At 44.6% G+C, this 20492-nt stretch overlaps 1 non-coding gene across 1 annotated transcript; it reads right to left on the bottom strand.

The window, feature by feature from the left end:
* Window positions 1-19984: 19984 nt before the first annotated feature.
* Window positions 19985-20204, bottom strand: LOC123463022. Its single transcript, XR_006638640.1, has one exon. It is a non-coding gene; the product is annotated as a small nucleolar RNA U3 (small nucleolar RNA).
* Window positions 20205-20492: the final 288 nt, after the last annotated feature.

Raw genomic sequence — 20492 nt, 5'->3', positions numbered from 1 at the left:
CTCAACCCAGTGGAAGGGTCCTACGAAGTCATGGACTGACCAACATCGCCATCTAGTGGTCATCTTGGGAACTCACCCCCCCCCCTCGCTTCAGTATCCACCTAGGAGGTCCAGGGATAAACACCAGAATCCCGTAGGCCAGTGATTCTCTTACAAAGGCAAGCTCTTTGCCCCTGGTCTTCCCATTGCCGTGCCCGTGAACACAATTCCCTAGGTGGAAACGGGGTTCTACAACCCACAAGCTATGCCAGCCTCTTTGCTTCCTCATCAAACAGTGGACATCTGTGACTCCTGGGCTCCATCCATCTACTTGGGATAAACATAGATGGCAATCATGGCATTTTCCTGGATCTCTTGCCATATATATATATATATACATACATATACATATACATATACATATACATATACATATACATATACATATACATACATACATACATACATACATACATATATATATATATATATATATATATATATATATATATATACCTTCAGCCTCCTCATGTAAACCAGCTAGTAATTTTGACACTCATCGATACTAGTTGACAGCACTAATCATGCGAGCTGACAATTCCACTCCAGATTGTAAGGTCTACTATTGATATTAAAAGTAGAAAACTGGCAAATCCTGAAGGACTGGTCTGCCTTGCATTTTCGGCTAAAAATAAAATCTATAACTGCCCTCCCCCTTGCTTACACACCTTTCCTTCGTTTAACCCCAAGTATTTTCTCTTTTCCTTCAGATATCTTTCTCATGTTGCAATATCTTAATGAAAACTACCTCTTTCATTAAAAAGAAAAGCAACTAAATACTACATTTTAGCTAAGAGAGCTGATGTGGCCTTTTGCAGTTGATTCATGAGGATCACAGTTTCCCTGGCTTGATGAGCCAAGTCCATGTGAGGTATGAGGGCCACTGTTTTGTAGGTGTAAAGGACCACTGTCACCTGATGTCATCCAACACCTGAGCTGCTGGCGCCATTGTCAAAGGCATTGGCTACTCAAAAGTTGGTCTTCTGGGGGCTTTGGGTGTGTATGTGTCCTCACTACACCAGTTGCCATCAGCAGCATTTGTATTTTTATTTTTTTGTTTCTTTCGAGGTAGTGTCTCACTCTAGCTCAGGCTGACCTTGCATTCACTATGTATTCTCAGGGTGGCCTTGAACTCACGGTGATCCTCCTACCTCTGCCTCCAGAGTAGTGGGATTAAAGACATGCACCACCACGCCCCACTCTCGGCAACCCATCGACAGCATTTGTATACACCCAACAGGTGTGAAGACATAAGAGAAGCTAGGTTTCTACTCCATCGACCAAAGGCTGCCAAGCTACTCTATGGGGAAAATCACCTCTAATTCCAATATTATGCATTTATATCTATACCTAAACCCCTATTCACCTCTCTTCTCAAACCTAGGATCAGAGGTAGATCCTCCAGACAGAGTCCCACCCAAGCCAGATGCAATTGTACCCCTTCCAACCCCACTCATGTATAAGAGCTGGTAGGAGAGATAGAGAGCTCTAGGCTGACCTGTCTGTTTCTTGTCTTGGAAAAAGGACAGATCATAGTGGATTCTTAGATCTGGATCCCTGACACTATCCCAGATGGATTTCTTGAAGGGAAATCCCTTAACCAGCATCCCACTTAGATGTCATATTCCCCATCCTGAAAACCAAATGGGAGGAGGAGGGCGGGGGCAGAGAGACGGATGGGCAGGAGATAGGAAGGAAAGGGGAACAAGTGGGATCTATGTTAGGGCTTCGTTTAAAGTGAATGAAAGTGTCCGATTTTCAGGTCATCTGAGGATCCCTTAACACGACTTCCTGCTGTCTTCCTATCACGTGGAATGAAATTAGTGAAATTAGCTGTTTTGGTTTCTGCATTCAACAGTTCTTGTCTAAATTTTATTTATCTATTTATTTATTTGAGAGAGAGAGATTGGGTGTGCCAGGGCCTCTAGCCACTGCAAACAAACTCCAGACATATGCGCCACCTCGAGCATCTGGCTTTACATGGGTCCCGGGGAATTGAACCTGGATCCTTAGGCTTCGCAGGCAAGCGCTGTAACCACCAAGCCATCTCTCCAGCCCTGGTTCTCTCCATTCAATTTCCCCCCACAGTGAAACAGAATGGAGAGGCGTTCTTGTTTTGTTTCCCATCTATGGTTGGTTGTTCATTTGCAAGGGTTACTGTTATCTGTATAAATCCCAAGGATTATGAATTTTCTTTCCTGTTAATCCGCCTTGCTTTCCTAAGGATTTGGATCTTTGTTCTCCACTCTTCCCCTGGGAGAAGTCACCAAGATGGAGGAGCCAGGAGGGGTTCTACGTGAGCAGGAGCTCAACTTGCCTAAAAGAGAACGGCGGATTAGCTCCATGAAGTGGAACCCTGGCTTTCCGTTCTCCTTTCTGCATCACTGCCCCTGTGCTGAGCGATGCGCAGGCCTATTTAATAAGCTCTTATCGCGTGCCCATGACAGGCTGCAGGCAAGAAACCCACACCTTGTCAGAGAGTGCCATGGGTATGGGAACACCTAGACTATTAATTACCCAAGACACAAGATGTGAGACCCTAGGATCAGTGAAGGAAGGAGTTATCCAATACTTAAAAAAAAAAGAAAGACACAATTTAATTTTCACCTGTTTGTGGGTGTGCGTGTGCGTGGTGTGTGCCCCCCAGGTTCGCCTACAGCGGGTGATGCTCACCCACGGTGGCCATTAGGTGCGCAGCTCCGTCACGTTTCCTATGAGCCCAAGTCTTGATTTGGGAGCTTCCTGGCTATCTGCTCTCTGCTCCCCTGGGGGACTGGAGTTGTGGGTGCACGTGGTCTCATCCAGCTGTTTAGGTAGGATCTGGAGGTTCGAACCCTGGCGCTCTCGGGCCCCGCAGGTCCTCACGCTTACGCAGGAAGAGCGCTTATCCACGGAGCCATCTCTGTAGCCCATGGAGATGACTTCTACTGGAACAAGATTCACAGAGGACTTTAGCGCACCCCTAAGCACGCAGCCGCCCCTGATCATGCAGAGTCACGTGCATGCCTGCGGCCCCCCCCCCCAGCCTCCTCCCTCTCCCTCCTCGGGGAAGTCCCATTATGGTTCTATAGGCTTCTCTGAGCATCTCAAATTCCTGGCCCTAATGACCACAAAAAGTAGCAGTAAAATCCCTTTTCCAGAACACAGTTCTCAGATGTTCACTTTGGGAAGCAGGAGCTTTTGGGTTCTTTTTATAGAAATTCCAGAAGAGAGTGGAGAGAAGAAGGAAAATAATGAAATAATAGTCGAGTATGTGTCTTCAGAATGAAAGAGCCCATCAATTATTAAGCAGGAAGGATTTCTAAAGTGACAGACACCTAGATACATACGAGTGACATTTTAGTGTCGACGGGACAAAGAGAAGATTTCTAAAGCTTCCAGAGACTTTTTTTTTTTTAGTTTTTTTTTTTTTTTTTTTTTTTTTTTCCTACAAAGGAACAAGATTCAAAAAGACACAGGGCCTCGTCAGCAATTCTGAAAGCTAAATGCCAAGGGAGCGATGCCGCAGGGATCCTAGGGAGATGCCGGGAGGCAGGATGGGGGTAGATTGTAGGTGCAAAATATCACGTCATATGATGGGGGAAAATCAAAATGCTATGCCAGCCCAGACCTTGTAAGCAACATTCTAAATGAGATTACATATATTGCCAGAGACGGCAAGCAGGCCATTTCAGGATCACGAGGAATCGAGCGCTGAGGAGCTGCATGACACAGTTCCAGCCCAGCTGTCTCTTCCTTGGAGTCCAATGTGGCCCCTCTATAGAAACATCTTTGGCTCTCTATGCCACAGAGATCTGCGGTTTTCTGTGTAATGTTTGTCTTTGTCTGTCTTTCACTTGGTGCACCAATCTCTAAGTTTAGTTTTCCAGCAAAAATTGGTGTTAGTGAACTGTTGGTCAATGTATCTGAAAGAAGCTCTGGCATAGAATTGGAAAAACAAGAAAGTGGGTCAGAAATAATTGTTTTCCTTAAGGCCTTAAAGGAAGTCAGGCATGGAGTACAGTATGCTGAGGAGGAAACAATGAACCTCCCAGAACAATGTAAAAATTGCTCTATGACTAATTTTTCTTAACAGTGGCAATTGCAGCAAACTATGACTCTTTACCAAGAATCCTTACAGAAAAGTAACTGAGGTCAGAAAGAGTTCAATTGGGGGGACCAAAGTCTAAGTATTGGAAAGACATAAAAAGGAAAATTCAAAATAAATGATTGGGAGATAAGTGGGTTTATTGGATCAATGGTGGAAACCTCCATTTTGTGGTTGCTCTGTCTCTCATCTTTAATATAGTAATTGAAAGTAGGAGCTCAGGAAATCGCAAGTGCTTGACCGCACATACATGGGGAAAGTGCGAAAAGAGTTAATCATTATGGGAGCCTGATGACTGTACTGGAGGTAAATAATTATGGGATTGTTTGATGTAAAGAAATAGCAAAACGTTTCTATGAATTCTGTGGAACTGTACCTTTCTTGAAGTTTGTTCTTGCATGACGTGATCAGGAAATAAAAGGCTAAGGTTAAGAGCTGTGACAGCAGAGAAGCAGAGAGAGAGAGAGAGAGAGAGAGAGAGAGAGAGAATGAGAGAGAGACAGAAAGAGAGAGAGAGAGAGAGTGATGGAGAAACTCAGCTGCCTTTAGCATTAGCCTGTCAGCTTGCACCAGAACTAGACTTCGAGTCGTTATTTCGCCGCTCCCTTTCACACCTCTCTTAGGGGACCCTCCTTCAAGCCAGGGCTGGACCCCGGCAATATATGAGAAATTCATTAGGGAAAGAGTGTAAGAGACTAGGTCCAGGGAGCTAGGCAAGCTGTCAGATTGTGAGGGGGACCTAACTCCATGTAAACGGCCCAGGGTGGCAAACAGGGTGAGGGGTGATGCTGGGCTTGTAGGGCAACTTGAGCCAGGTTCCCAAAGGCACGCAAGGAGATGTCAACTCCACGTGGAGTCACAGCTTAACTGCTTAGCCTCTGGCTGAGATCGTTGATGGGAAGCCTTGGTGTGAACACACCAAAGCACTGCAAAGGCTGAAAGTCATTCACACTCCCTGCCAGTGGAGATGTGAGGGCCCATGCCCATTATGGCTACAGATGAGCCCGGTGGGCAAGGATTCATGAAGCAGGCAACCCAAACCCTGGGTGTTAAACACCAAGGGTGAAGCCAGGCATGGTGGTGCATGCCTCTAATCCCAGCACTCGGGAGGCAGAGGTAGGAGGATTTCTGTGAGTTCAAGGCCACCCTGAGATTACACAGTGAATTCCAGGTCAGCCTGAGCTAGAGTGAGACCCTAACTCAGATCCCCCCCTCCAAAAATAAACAGAAAAAAGGGATAGGGGAAATCCAGAAAAATAAGATTTCAGTACACCCTAGAACTGGCAAAGGAAGCTGAAAAAATTAAGAAAGAAAGCCCATGTGAAGTTCAAAGCCAGAAATAGTTCCCTTTAAGAGGCACGGACAAGAAGCATGGGAGTTCCTCTCACTGAAGGTTCAGCCACGTGACTTGGATTAAATAACAACTAAGCAATCTGAATCTTACAAATGAACTGAGTGTGTTTCCACTGACTAGTATCAATGTGATTGCAGCAATTGCTTTTTTTTTTAAGTTGCTTTTTTTTAGGGCCTCACTCTGGTCCAGGCTGACCTGGAATTCACTATGTAGTCTCAGAGTGGCATCCAACTCACAGTGATCCTCCTACCTCTGCCTCCCAAGTGCTGGGATTAAAGGTGTGTGCCACCATGCCCAGGTGAAAGTGTTTAAAAATATTTGTTTATTTATGAGAGAGAGAGAGAATGGGCACTCCAGGGCCTCTAGCCACTACAAGCAAACTCCAGACACATGTGCCACCATGTGCTTCTGACTTACATGGAGTCTGGGGAATTGAACCTAGGTCCTTAAGCTTTGCAGGCAAGTGCTTTAACCACTAAGCCATCTCTCCAGCCCAGCAGTTACCTTTCCATTGCTGAGACAGAACTCCCAACCAGAAGCAGGTCATGAAAGGAAAGGGTTTGTTTCAGCTTTGGTTTCAAGGAGGATTTGCATCATAACAGGGAACACGTGGCGAGAACAGATGGCGGGGTGTCACATCTTGTCACATCAGCGGGGAGGAAACAGCAGGAGTGAGCTCGCCAGCGCTAGCAAGAGGGTTTGTCTTATGAAAAAAAATGCCAAGCCCCCCCCCATCCCAAACATACCTCCTCCAGCAAAGCTTCACCTCCTAAAGATTCCACCAGCTGAGGACTGAGTGTGAGGTAAAGGACAGAACAAAAGGGTTTTGATCCGGGACAGGGGCCAGAGAGATGGTTCAGTGGTTAAGGTGCTTACTGCCAAGCCTAACCTCGATTCCCCAGTGCCCACATAAAGCCAGATGTACAAAGCACAGCATGTGTCTGCAGTTCATTTATAGCTGCTCCATGTCTATTCTCACTTTCTCTGTGTCTCTGTGTCTCTCTTCTCTCTGCCTCTCTCTGCTCAAATAAAAATCATAAAAGAAAAAAAATTATCAAAGAAACTTCACAAAGTGAAAGAGTAGTAAGTGAGATGGAGGGATGGCGTGGAAACAAGTGTGAGACTGATGATTTCTCTCTCTTTTCATTCATAGGTATATATGTGGACTGGGGATATAGAGCACAGTGGTAGAGCTTTTGCCTAGCATGCATGAAGTCCTGGGTTCTATCCTCGGCTGAGGGTTGTGGCACAAGCCTACAATCCCAGGACTTGGCAGGGAGATACTGGAGGATCCAAAGTTCAAAGTCATCCTCAGCTTCATAGCCAACTTGAGGTCAGCCTGGGCTCCACAAGACCATGCCTCTTGGACAGGTCTGTGAGGGAGGTCCATGCTACTCACTGGCACGTGCATCTTCCCGGTTACAACTCTCCATGGTTGACACTGAATCCAACTTCATCCACCCCAATATGCTGAAGACCAGTCACTCTACAGGAAGCCTCCAGGCCCTCAGAGTCAGATGGGGACTGTGGAGGCATCCACCCTGTGGACTGAGCAGCGCGACTGGGTTCTCAAGACTCTCCAGGCTGCCAACAGCCATTGTAGGGCTGCCCAGTTCGTGTTGTGTAAGCCATTCTAAGAAATGCCTCTTATAATATAATTCATTCTGTCAGCTCTGTTCCTCTAGAGAACCCTGACTAATGTAGTGCGGGATTAACTTTTTGATCACTTTCACACGTGTTTCAAGAGAGACTTCAATTCCTTAAAGCTGTCATTTAGAAAAAGCGTAGGCGTAGACCCTTCTGTTACTCAGATAGGAACCCGAGAACCCATTCATCATTCTTGGGAACGTGACTGAAGCCATTCTGGACCCGAGAGCAGGCATTCCCGCTGTGGCAGAGAAGTGGCAAGTGCTCTGGGTGGTGATGCCAGCTGGGCCGAACGCCAGCAAGCTGAGCCCCTTTGTGCCACCGAAGTCAATGCCCGTGAACCACAACCCCATGGCCCATGCGCTGTCGGTCTCAAAGGACTGGCCTCTGCTGTCCCACGCAAGCCCTTCCTGGACTATCCACAGTAGCAAGAGGGTCAGAGCGCAGCTCTTATCTGGTGCTGGTAACAGGTTCCTTCTCACTAGTGAAGGTCAAAGATCCTCCCCAGACAAAAGCCCTAAGTCCACTGTTATTCCAGAAAAAGAAAGAAAGAAAGAAAGAAAGAAAGAAAGAAAGAAAGAAAGAAAGAAAGAAAGAAAGAAAGAAAGAAAGAAAGAAAAAGTTCATCAAATAAAATTTCAAACATTTTGGTCTATAGGATGCTCGGAGCCACGGCCCAGTGACATGCAGCGGATATTGCTGTGGGTCATGGGAAGGCAATGAGCAACAGAGAGGGCGGTGAGCGGTCGTCCCCTTCCTGCACAGTGGGAGGCGGGGGCTGCCATGCCCCGGAGAGGGTGGCTTCGCCTGAGCCTGGAGGAAACCCCTTCCGAAGGGGTTGACCTCAGAGTCTCCCTTTGTTTCCCTTTTTGCACTGTAACTTTCTGTCGCTCTGACACATTCAGTAAGGTACTTCACAGCCCAGACTTAACTATAAGCAGCTGTGGCAGAGGCTTGGGAGGTGGCTCAGCGGCTAAAGATACTTGATCCAGCCAGAAGCAAGCAAGGTCGCACGGGCGCATAAGATGGCACATGCATCCGAATTCGACTGCAGTGGATGGACGACCTTGTGGGCCAATTCCCCCTCCCTTGCACTTTCTGTCTCATAAAAAAAAAGGGATGCTTGCCATAAGCCTGCTGAGTGGAGTTTGGATTCCCCAGACACAGTAGTACATGGAAAACCTGGCGCACCCAGTGACAGCCAACGAGAGGGGTCCTGCCTCAAAACAAGGTGGAAAGAGAGGAACCACACCAAAGTGGCCTTCTGGCATCCACACGGGCATTGTGGCACACACATATTTCATACACACGCTGATATAGTGATGAAAATCAATAAGAACTCGTTGTGACAAGGAGGCAGAGGTCAGCCCACACTCCTGTGAGAAGAGACATGGTAGCCAGTAGAAGGAGACTGAGGGTACCAAGAAACACCTGCAAAGATTTTGGAATTGCATCATGTGGACAGGGAAGGCTTTGGATTTCTGTTGAGTGGGTGTCTCGATTAAAATAAACTTCCTGTGGCTCTTAGAATAACTCTTTAAAAAATTATTTATTTGGGGCTGGAGAGATGGCTTAGTGGTTAAGTGCTTGCCTGTGAAGCCTGAGGACCCACGTTTGATTCCCCAGAACCCACATAAGCCAGATGCACAAGGTGGCACATGTGTCTGCCTGGAGCTTGCTTGCAATGGCCAGAGACTCTGGAGCTCCTATTCTCTCTCTGACCCCCTCTCTCTCTCAAATAAATAAATAAGTTATAAAAGAATGTTGATTGCAAAAGAATATTTCACATCAAGTTTTAGAATATACATTGTACTGAATGAAGAAAGTTTCTTCTAGTATTGTTGGTTGAGAATTCCATTCATTGACCCACATCCATTGAGATGCGGTCATCCAGCTCTTTTTTCCTATGAATACAGTTCTCTGTTCAGCTCCTCTTATCTTCACCAATTTCAGTCTTGATTACCATAACTACAAAGTAACTCATGGAATTGAGTAGATAGATTCCCCTCTCTTCATTCATTTTGGGGGAAAAATGTTTTAGTTATTACAGTCATTTTACCTTTCTATATAAATTCTGGAACAGTTGCTGAGAGCTGCATGGGAATTGGGTTAAACCTGAAAAATGCTACCATTTCTACTTACTGTTGGAGATTCTAACCCATGGACACAGCATCTCTCCCTTTATTTTTTTTTAATTTCTTTCAGGTGTTTTATAGTTTACAGCATGCAAATCTTACCTGTTTTGTTAAACACTTTTTAAAGCAAATCTAATTGGTACTGTTCTTCAATTTTGGTTGCATTTTTCCATGATATTATATAAAAATGCAATGGAACCTCACATGCTTACCTTATATTCCATGAAAATACTAAATACATTTATTCAATGGGATCTTTGCTGGTTTAGTCCTTGATATATATATATATATATATATATATATATATATATATATATATATATATATATATATATATATATATATAAAATCAAACCATGTGCAAAGAGACACAATTTTCTTTCTCCTTGTGGAGAGAGAAGGTTGTGTAACAGTTGCTTTCACGCTGCTGAGATAATATGCCAACCAGAGATAGTTTAAGGGAGAAAAGAGTATAATGTGGCTTACATTTGTACGGGGAAGTTTAACTGTGGTGGGAAGGTATGGCCAAAGAAGGAGCCTGAATCACATCACAGCACAAAACACAGAGGGAGAGAGATCAGCAAGTAAGCCCACAAGTGTGAGAACCTACATTCAGAACCCCAGGACCCACATGAATGCTGGGAGGGCATGGTGGCCTGCCCATAATACCAGTGCGCAGAGGGCAGAGACATGGAATTCCCAGGGCTAACTGGCTACTTAGTATAGCCAAATCAATGAGCTCTGGATTCAAATGAGACCCTGTCTCAATAAGTAAGGGGGAGAGCAACCAAGATAGACATGTGACATCAACTTCTGGCCTCTGCACACACACATGCACACGTGTGTCCCTCGCAAAACTAAATTGTAAAAATTAAAGGATGGGGGGCCGGACTGGAAGGATGGCTCAGCGGTTAAAAGTGCTTCTTTGCAAAACCTGCTGGCCCTGGTCCAGTTCTCTAGTAGCCACGTAAAAGCCAGACACACAACGTGACACGTGAGTCTGGAGCTTGTTTACAGCGGCAAAAGGCCCTGCCATGCCTATTGCTGTAGTTAGGCTCACACTGCTGGTAGAAATCACCCAACCAAGAGCAGCTTGTGGGAAAAAGAGCTATATTTTGGCTTATAGGCTCAAGGGAAGGTCCACGATAGCAGGGGGAAAACAATGGAGATCACCTCCTGGCCAATATAAGGTGGCCAATAGCAACAGGAGGGTGTGCCAAACACTGGCATGGGGAAACTGGCAATAACACCCATAAGCCCGCCCCCAACAATACACCACCTCCAGGAGGCGTTAATTCCCAAATCTCCATCAGCTGGGAACCTAGCATTCAGAACACCTGAGTTTATGGGGGACACCTGAATCAAACCACTACATCCTATATGCACACTCTCATAAATACAAGTACAGAATATCTCTTTTTATGAAAATAAGCAAAATTAACTCTATAAAACAAAACCAATATTCACTATTGAAATTTCATTGCTTATAAGCGACACCCAAATTTTTCTGAATTAATTGTGAATAAACTTGCCATTTAAAAACAATAATAAAGTTTTTATTTCTTTTGAAGTAGGGTCTCACTTGAGCCCAGGCTGACCTGGAACTCACACTGTAGTTCCAGGCAAGAAGCAAGCACTGCTTAGGAAAGGCTGTGACTAGACAAAGCTGAAAGAGGTTCTCCAGGCTCCAACTTGCAGGCAGTGTTCTGGTGTGACGGTCCTCGGACCTGGGGCACGGTCTCTTCTTTCCAGAGCCATAGGCATGTGAGGGGCCAAACTAAACTGCATTAGTATACGTAAATCATCTGCTCCTATCAAACAACTATGCCAACAGCTGAAGTAAGCTGAGGTGAGGCTCTTTTGTGGGACAAGAAGCTGCTATAGCCTTCTAACACTGCTCTCCCCTCCCATGGTGGGCAAGGTGTGGATATAGATACTCCAGGAGGAACTGAGCCCGGTTATTCGATCGATCACAACCAATTGCTGATCCTATCTTTACTGTCCCCCATTTAATTACTTTTGGACTCTGTTCTCTTTCTAATTTCCTGAGTTGATGATTAACCCATAAATTTTCAGACTCTTTGAGCATATGACGTGTACGTTTCTTTAAAGGTCACACCATTCCCTCATGAGTTTGGGCACATAGATTTTCTTCAGTCTTCACATGAAGTATCACCTAATATCCCTTATGATATTGTCTTTGATCCCCAAACTACTTCACAATGTTGTTTTTTACATTTCTAAAGGTTTTAATATTAACTTTTGGTCATGCTTTCTAAGTTAATTGGACTATAGTCAGAAGCATTATATAAATATTGATTCAGCATTTGTGGACAGTTGGTTTCTGGTTTAACATGCACCTAATTTCCACACATGTTCCGTGTTTGGATAAAGTTTATATTTTAAATTTGGGAGTGTAAGGTCTGACATAAGTTCACTAAATTACAGCTATACTAATATCTTATAAGCATTTATGAATTTTTATTTGATGTATAAAAAGTAAGGTTTTTTTTTAAAAAAATCCCTCTTCTGCTATAGATTAGACATCTTCCTTGTGTTTTTTTTTTCCTTTCTTGCTTTCTATATCTTGAGACTATTTTAGGTATTTAATATTTAGACATGCTATGCCATGTCTATCATATGAAATAGAGTAACTCTGAATAAAATGCTTATAGCTGGCTTTGTTTTGGTTAACATTTGCCTAATATCTTATTTTCCATTCCTTGATGTGTAACCTTTGTGTCTTTCATGTTTGAAATAATCACTTATGAATAGCATACAGCTAATCTTATAGACAAAATCCAATTAGACAGTCTGATCTTTTCAATTATTTAGCCCCTAGGTATTAATTACGATTATTGAATATTTATATTTATTTCTGCAATCTTTCCTTGCACTACAAATTTCATCAATTATAAGACACATATTTTAATATCTTTGAGATTAGACCGGTTCATATAATTCATGTTGCAATTAGCAGCATTTTTCTTTCTCAGTTGCATAAAATAATTAGGGATACTCTGTTGTGGAGTCATCCAAGTCTCATAAGGTCTGTGAAATGCAATATTTACACCTTTGGTCTTGTTGTTTTTCCCCCTACCCCCTGTTTTTTCGAGATAGGGTCTCACTCTAGCCCAGGCTGACCTAGAATTTGCTATGTAGTCTCACAGTGGCCTCAAACTCAAGACAGTCCTCCTACCTCTGCTTCCTGAGAACTGGGATTAAAGGCATGTGCCACCACTGCCAACCTTCCCCTTATTAAAAAAGAAAACACACATTTTATCTTTATTTATTTATTTATGAGAGAGAGAGAGAATGGGCACACCAGGGCCTCCAGCCACTGAAAATGAACTCCAGATGCGTGTGCCACCATGTGTATCTGGCTTACATAAGTTCTGGGGAATCAAATCTGGGTCCTTAGGCTTCACAAACAAGTGCCTTAAAGGCTAAGACATCTCTCCAGTTCACTTCCCCATTTTTTTCTGACTCGAGGTTTTCTACTTTTCTTTTTCTTCTGTACCTGTTTGGAAGCTCTGCGTGTTCTCCGTGTCCTTGTAGTAATTGCTCTCAAATGTTAGTGAGTCTGCTTGAGTTCCATATTAAAGCTAATTACTATTGCATTGTGATTCTTCAAAGAGCCTCCCCTCTTTGGGAAATGATATCCAGAAACACAGATGAAAAGAGAGGAAAGTGGGAAAGCAAAGGCGAGAGAGTGGAGAGAGGAAGCTCTCAGGGCCAGAGCACTGTGGTGAGTAGCTGGGCACAGACCCTCCCTGCCAGCAAGAAGAATTTGCCTGCCAACTTACATCCCATTAGTTCAAAGCTATCCCTGGATCAAACTTCTGGGCTGCACCTGCTTAAATTTGCATGATACCAGAGAAGAGCATGGGGCATAAAAGAGAGGTGTGTTTGAGAGAAGGTTTCTGGGAGAAAACTGCCTCCCTCTGCTGCAAGTGAACTTGAGCGGGCAGAGAGGATGTGTGGGGAGGAAAATCAAAAGTGTTTGCTACAATCAATACACTCCATCTCTTTCTCAAGGCCAAAATTGTGAATTCGTCATTTCAATCACCCATACTTTATACACTTGTCGGTGTATATTTAATTTCCACTTTGTGTTTACTTATTTTTTTAATGCAGGTACATATAGGTGGGTTGTGAGGATTGCATGTGTGTGTGTGTTTCTAGGTGGGGGCCAGAGGTAGTCAGTGTTGAGTGTCTTCCTCAATGGCTTGCCAACTTCATTTTTTTGTGCGTCTGGCTTACATGGGTCCTGGGGAATCGAACCTGGGTCTTTAGGCTTCACAGACAAGAGCCTTAACCACTAAGGCATCTTTTCAGCCCAACTTTACTTTTGACACAGGTTCTCTTACTGCACCTGCAGGTCATTAGACTAGCCTCTCAGCAAGCGCTGGGGATTCTCCTGTCTCTGCCTCCCCAGTGCTGCTGTGATTACAGGCACGTGCTACTCACTGCAGCCAGCTTTTACGTGGGTCCTGAGGATTTGAACTCAGACGCTTGTACCCATGTGGGGAACTTTATCTACTGAGCCATCTCCCCAGCTCCTATATGTTTCACTTGTTTAAAAAATATTTATTTGGGCCGGGCGTGGTGGTACACACCTTTAATCCCAGCACTCGGGAGGCAGAGGTAGGAGTATCGCCATGAGTTTGAGGCCAGCCTGAGACTACATAGTGAATTCCAGATCAGCCTGGGCTAGAATGAAGCCCTACCTCAAAAAAAAAAAAATTGTATATACATACACACACACACACACACACACACACACACATATAATATATATATACACACACACACATATATATTTGGGTTGGAGAAATGGCTTAGTGGTTAAGCACTTGCTTGTGAAGCCTAAGGACCCCAATACAAGGCTCTGTTCCCCAGGACCCACGTAAGCCAGATGCACAAGGTGGTGCATCCATCTGATGTTTGTTTGCAGTGTCTGGAGGCCCTGGTGTGCCCATTCTCTCTCTCTCTCTCTCCCTCTTTCTCTCTCAGTCTGTCTGTCTGTCTATTACTCTCAAATAAGTAAATAAAAATAAACAAAAAATAAAAGAAAGTTTATGAGACAGAGAAAAGGGCAGACAGAGAGAATGAGTGCAGGGTCTCCTGCCATTGCAAACAAACTCCGGATGTATGTGCCAGGGCCTCCAGCCACTGCAATCAAACTCCAGACACGTGCGCCCCCTTGTGCGCATGTGCAGCCTTGCGCTCTTGTGTCACTGTGCATCTGGCTTACGTGGGATCTGGAGAGTTGAACATGAGACCTTAGGCTTCATAGGCAAGCGCCTTAACCGCTAAGCCATGTCTCCGGCCCCATGTTTCTCTTTTAAACAAACAATGGTTATTTAGATTTCATTAATGTGTTTTTCATTCCTTGTTGGAGGTGCCTTTTCTTTCTTCATGAGTTTAATTTCTTGTGTTTTTAAATACAAGTCTCCCTCCCATCTGAATTTTTTGGATTAGATAGTGAAGTTGGATATGAAAATTGAAAAGTGTTCTGTGTTTTGCACATTTATCCTTCCTGGGCCTCAGAGAGCAACTAGGAAGAGCTTTCGCAGAAGCAGAGCTATGCAGAGAGTCATCTGTCACTTTGTTGTCTTAACAAGACACTCTTGATAGATTATCTTCGTCTTTCTAAAATTGATCGTTTCTTCCCCACACCTAAACAATGTCTTAACTCACTATAAAACTATAGGGCCATTGCTATTTTAGCTCAGCATTCAGTATATTGGTTGAATGTTATCAATGCAAAGTCTGCTACTGAGGCTGGGAAGGTAGCTTGGTTGGTAAAGTTCCTGCTCTGTGATCATGAAGACCCGAGTTCAGCCCCCACTGCCCATGTAAACGTGCCAGGCATATTTGTGTTCCCAGTGCAGGGCAGGTGGAGCCAGGTAGATCTCTGGGCTCACTGGCCAGTCAGTCTAGCAAATAGGTGAACTCCTGGCCAGTAAGAGACCCTGTCTCAAAAGAACCCACCGGAGGTACCAAAGGAATAACATCCTAGGTTGTCCTCTGGCTTCTACATACACACACATGCATGTGCACCTGTACACACACGTACACACACGCATCTGCTACCATCCTATTTTGGTAATCCAACACTTTTCTGGTTACTGCTCCTTTCCTTCTGGCTGTTGTTCTACACACCAGTGTGTCTACGTGGGTGCCTGCTTTCATTTACCCTACTTGTGGATGGTGTTCCTGCAAAGAAAAGACAGAATAGCTGGGCATACTCAGATTCTGCCAATACCTTATAAGGGAAAAAAAATGAAAATAAAGTTCAGCAGTGAAGTGAGTAAATAAAGTCAGTGGAAATCCACCAAGAAAGTACAGAGTGCAGACAACTCAAGTAATCAAAGTAGAAAGATCACACAAGGGCTGGAGACATGGCTTAGAGGTTAAGGCGCTTGCCTATGAAGCATGAGGACCCATGTTTGAGCTCTCTCCAGATCCCACATAAGCCACACAAAGGTCAGGCATGTGCAAGGCCACATATGCCCACTAGGTGGCGCAAGTGTCTGGAGCTCAATTGCAGTGGCTGAGGCCCTGGCACACCAGTTCTCTCTTCTTTCTCTTTCTCTGTCTCTCTCTAAAAACAATTTTTTTTTTATTAAAAAAATTTAAGATCCCACAAAAGCAGGAGGCACCAACCCCAGCTGAAGAATGTGAACTCGGGGGGGGAGGGGGAGACGTCTCCTTTTATCTGGAGATTTTAACACTGGCCTTGGCATGTCAGTCTGGGGTACAGGAAGGATCACTTTAGATGTGGACAGTTCTGGCTCTGAGATCTCTGTCCCAAGTGTGTTTGTCCCATAAGCATCTGCTGCAAGTAGCAGCTGTATCTTCTCCGGGAACAGGAAACCTGGGTGGATGAGGTGTTTCTTTGTATTTTTTTAAATTTATATTTGCATGTGTGTGTGTGTGTGTGTGTGTGTGTGTAGGTCAGAGGATATCCTCAAGATGCTGCGCCCTTCTCCTCCACCTCCTTTGAGACAAGGTCTCTTGTCACTGCAAATGAACATCAGTCTAGCTGACCCACACGCTGAGAGTTCTCCCAGCTCTGCCTCCCACTGCTGTGGCATATTAGGATCGCAGATGTATGAGCCACTGGGACTCCAGCTTCCCATGGGAATTCACACTGGAATCCCGGTGGGCAGGCTTTGTAAGGAAGCACCTAGACCATCTTCCCAGCTCCTCCCCCTCCAACCCTCGAGTTAAGTATTTCTTAGCTCTAGAATTACAACAGTTATGAGTATATCAAATTCCTAGCATTAATTAGCCTCTGTTATGTTCAGGATAATCCCTGCATGTTAGGCATTTAAAATGCTTGTGAAATATAATTGAGTTTGGCATATTAAAAGCAAATGACAAATTGACCTGTGATTCTAAATTAAATGTATGCTTCAATTTGAGGTTGAATGATATGAAGGGAAGTGAGTTAATGTATGATCAGTATTAAAATGGTTAAGGGAATGTGTGTTAAAGAGTTGTTCGGCAGCATAAGAAGGCTCAGCTTCTTGGGTTATAAGTTTATTGAATTTCGAATTCTAACTTTGTAAAGAAAAATCAAACATATTAATTTTATAAATGTTTCTGAGAGTGTTTAAATGAAATTAGTCCATTCAATCAAACTTACTTAACATTAATCAAAATTAAATTCCCTTGAGTAACCAGTCCAATTTATATTGAAGGTTTCTGTGGATAGTTGCTTTATATAAAGTGTACTAGGTTTAAAAAAACATAATAGAATTTATAAGATGAATTTAGTGGTTTAAGGAAAACTTCTGATTTATAATTTTAATAAATAAAATGTTCAAAAGCCATCCAAAATCAATGAAAATGACTGTCTCTGTGCTCAAAAGCTGCCTTAGGGGCTGAGGGGAGATCATATGCCCAATATCCATGTAAACATCACATGGGTGAGGTGCCCCGTGGTAATCCCAGTGCTTAGGAGACTGGCACAAACCAGCTGGCCGTGGCAGCAGAATCAGCGAGTGCCAGGTTCAGCCAGAGACCCATGAATAAAGTGCTATGGTGGAACGAGGTCAGAGAGACAGCGGCACACACGTGGACGCACACATGTGAACATGCGGGCAGGAACACCACAGATACATACGTGTGCAAAAAAAACAGAAAAGGAAAAACAAGCTGCCTTTGACATCAAAAATCTCTCCTTAAAACTGAATCTGCCTCCTAGAAGCTCTCATAGTGCTTTCAGGCACTACCACAGCGATCGAGCTATTCCAGGTTTGATCTCTGCCCGTGTGCTCTTTGTCTTCCTAAGCCTGAGTGACCTCATTGACGGGCATCTGGCCAGATTCCAGTTCCCAGCGATTGCAAATCAAGCAGCCACAAATGTGGCCAAGAAAACATTTCTCTAATAGTAAGACGGGACAGTCTTTAGGGCATATACCAGGTGTGGTATACGGCAGATCTATCTTGGATTTATTTACTTTTGTTTGTTTTTATTTTATTTAGTTTTAAAATATTTTATTTTTTAATATTTTATTTTTAGTTAGTTATGAGAGAGAGAGAATGGACGCACCAGGGCTTCGAGCCACTGCAAACCAACTCCAGGTACATGTGCCGCATTGTGCATCTGGCTTACGTGGATACTTGGGAATCGAACCGAGGTCCTTTGGCTTTGCAGGCAAGTGCCTTAACCACTAAACCATCCCCCCAGCCCCTAAAATGTATTATTTATTTAGATGCAGAGAGCAAGAGAGAGGGAGACAAACAAAATGAGCGTATCAGGGCCTCCTGCTGCTACCAACAAACTCCAGGTGTATATGCCACTTTGGGCATCTGGCTTTACCTGGATACTGGAGAACTGAACCTGGACTGTAAGGCTTTGCAGGCAAGTGCCTTAACCTTGAGCCATCTCTCCACCTCCCCCATCTTAGATTTTTGAAACACATCCATACTGATGACTCTCCCACCAACAGTGAATAAAGGTTTTGCTTTCCTGACCATGGTCATTGGCATTTGTTGTCATTTAAATTTTTGATGAAAGCCATTCTGACTAGAGTGGATCCTGCAAGCTCCAAAATCAGCCAGCCATAGGATATGCCCACAGGTGCAGTAGGGGGAACCACCTCTTCTCTGACTGGATCTGAGGCACACTCAGTGAGAGGGAGTTCATGCCTGGTGCTGTGAACAGAGTTAAAAGCCTATGGCTATGGTTCAGAAGGTCATAGACCCTTGGAGGAAGCACCCCCATTCTGTGCTAAATAAAGGTGTAATGCCAATCAAAAAGCCTTATAAATGTATATGTTATCCCATTTTATTAACACTGCTCTCTTGCTTCATTGTAGAGTCTGCTTTTTTTTCTGGGGGAGTCCCAAGACTGGTCAAAAATGACAAAAGAGGGCTAGAGAGATGGCTCAGTGTAAGTTACTTATCTGCAAAGCCTAAGGACCATGGTTCAATGCCCCAATGCCCACACAAAGTCGGATGCACACGGTGGCACATGCATCTGGAGTCTGTTTGTAGTGACCAGAAGCCCTGGCACACCCCTTCTTTCTTTCTCTCTATCTGCCACTAAATAAATAAATATAAATAAATAAAACAATTTTAAAGTGACGGGACAAAGCCGAGTGCCTAGTGCTATATAAGTCATCTCTATCACACCTCCCAGGGCCCAGGAGCCCCTGCAGAGGAAGAAGCAGCTGGATAGCGAATGCTGCTCTCACTGCGAGCCTGAGAAGCTTCCCCATGGAGGGGATGGCAGATAATGAGGAGATGCAATCCTCATCCTAAAACATACAAGGCCGTGGAGAGCTCGGCACTAAAGATTGCTAACATGCCCTCTGAGGCTCAGGGAGCATTGTGGAAGAGAGAGAAGAAAGAATGTAAGAGCCACAGTGAGGGAAGATGTGCTATGAGGCACTGCTCTCCCAACAGGAAACAAATGGTGCATCCATGACCCCCCAGTGCTTGCTGATCCCCCCCACACACACACACACAAGACCTGCACTGTGCTGAGCCATAACCCGTTTTGACCTGGAGGATGAAGGAGGACAAATGGAGAGAGACAACAAGGCAGAGGAAGAATTTCCTTGACAGAGGAGGATCCTCAGTAGAATGGGGATAGAGGAGAGGGTACCAAAGAGTGTCACGTGATTCGTGATTGATAGGAATATGGCCGAATTATTACATGTGGTGATTTGAATATGATTGTATGGTCCCTCATAGCCTTGCGTTTCTTCTTCTTGGGTTTTTTTTTTTTTGGGGGGGGGGGTATTGAAGTAGGGCCTCACTCTAGCCCGGGTTGACCTGGAATGCACTCTGTAGTCTCAGGGCGGCCTCAAACTCACAGTGATCCTCCTACCTCTGCCTTCAGAGTGCTGAGATTAAAGGCGTGTACTGCCATGCCTGGCTTCAGGCATTTATTTTTCTTTCATTTTCCTTCTAAAAATAAAAAATGAAATGGGGTTGGAGAAGTGGCTTAGCGACTAAGGCGCTTGCCTGTGAAGCCTAAGGACTCATGTTCAAATCTCCAGGTCCCACGTGAGCCGGACACACCTGTGACACAAGTGCACAAAGTGACACACGCACACTAGGGGGCGCACGTGTCTGGAGTTGGTTCCCAGCGGCTGAAGACCCTGGAGCGCTCTCTCTCTCTCTCTCTCTCTCTCTCTCTCCCTCTCTCTCTCCCTCTCTCTCTCCCTCTTTCTCTCTTTCTTAAATAAAAAAAAATTTGCCACCCAGACTGCACCCTCTCCCCCAGCTCCCCACAGGAAAGCAGGAACAGTCATCAGGGACAAGAAGCAGTTGCAGCAAAGCAACGCCAAGAGCAGGCTCCACACTCAGGAGAGAACGCTCAGCCTCCGGCCCATGATTTCCAGTACTCTACACAGTCAGACAAACCTTTCAAGTGACGAACTATAGAAATGATCCCTGAGGGCTGGAGAGGTGACTTAAGAGGTAAGGCGCTTGCCTGCGAATCCTAAGGACTCATGTCTGACTCTCCAGGTCCCACGTAAGCCAGACACACGAGGCGACACAAACCCACAAGGTTGCCCATGTGCGCAAGATGGCACATGCATCTGGAGTTCGATTCCAGCGGCTGGAGTTCCTGGTGCACCAATTCTCTCTCTCTCATACAGAGAGTTTTTTTTTTTTTTTTCCGAGGTAGAGTCTCACTCTGGTCCAGGCTGACCTGGAATTAACTATGTCATCTCAGGGTGGCCTTGAACTCATGGCAATC

This window comes from Jaculus jaculus, chromosome 8 (genome assembly GCF_020740685.1).
Source record: "Jaculus jaculus isolate mJacJac1 chromosome 8, mJacJac1.mat.Y.cur, whole genome shotgun sequence".
Taxonomy (NCBI): Eukaryota; Metazoa; Chordata; class Mammalia; order Rodentia; family Dipodidae; genus Jaculus; species Jaculus jaculus.
The sequence above is the reverse complement of the archived record's forward strand: the minus strand, read 5'-3'. Positions and strand labels throughout refer to the sequence as shown.